Below are 676 nucleotides of genomic sequence, written 5' to 3' on the forward strand. Positions count from 1 at the left end.
GAGATGGGGATGACAGTTGTAAGGCCAGTAGGAGACTTGACCCAGTTTTACGCATAAACATTTTCCGCTGCTGCATAGTCTCTTCCGGTTTCAATCCACCGGTGGCTTTTTCTTCCGTTACCAAGCAACCTGACGTCATCGCGTTTCTGAATGCGCGTCACAGACGCAGTGCTCGTTGGTCTCTATATTAGCGAAAAAATCGCCAGAGCTTTACAGTGTGTCAGGATGGCCGAGTGGTCTAAGGCGCCAGACTCAAGCTTGACTTCCCTGTGCTGGGGATTCTGGTCTCCGATGGAGGCGTGGGTTCGAATCCCACTTCTGACACATTTGCTTTTTCTTTTCGTCCCGCTTTAAGATATCTTGATCTCAGCAGTAGGCATCAACAACCACCAACGTATATTTTTAGGAATTGGCTTTAAAATTTTTCTCAAAGTGATTGTCCACACTGAAAACATTAAAAGCGGAAGTATCGCGATATTTTTACACAGCCGCGAGATTTGGGGCAAAACACAGTCAATAAAAGGCAGAGATGAGTAGCGGTTGGTCTCTGTGCTGCAAGGCGAGATAATCCGGAAGTAGCGAGATTCGGGACCCAGGTAGCTTCCGGCCTGGCTGAGGGAAGGGAGAGAAGGGGCTGTTCTCGACCAGGCTGGCACGCTGTGTGCCGGATCCGCGC

General features: G+C 49.7%; 1 non-coding gene across 1 annotated transcript; it reads left to right on the plus strand.

The window, feature by feature from the left end:
* The first annotated feature begins 219 nt into the window (after window positions 1-219).
* TRNAL-CAA lies at window positions 220-324 on the plus strand. Its single transcript has 2 exons — window positions 220-257; window positions 280-324. It is a non-coding gene; the product is annotated as a tRNA-Leu (tRNA).
* The last annotated feature ends 352 nt before the right edge of the window (window positions 325-676 follow it).

Source organism: Cebus imitator, unplaced genomic scaffold (genome assembly GCF_001604975.1).
Source record: "Cebus imitator isolate Cc_AM_T3 unplaced genomic scaffold, Cebus_imitator-1.0 Scaffold793, whole genome shotgun sequence".
NCBI classification, from domain to species: domain Eukaryota; kingdom Metazoa; phylum Chordata; class Mammalia; order Primates; family Cebidae; genus Cebus; species Cebus imitator.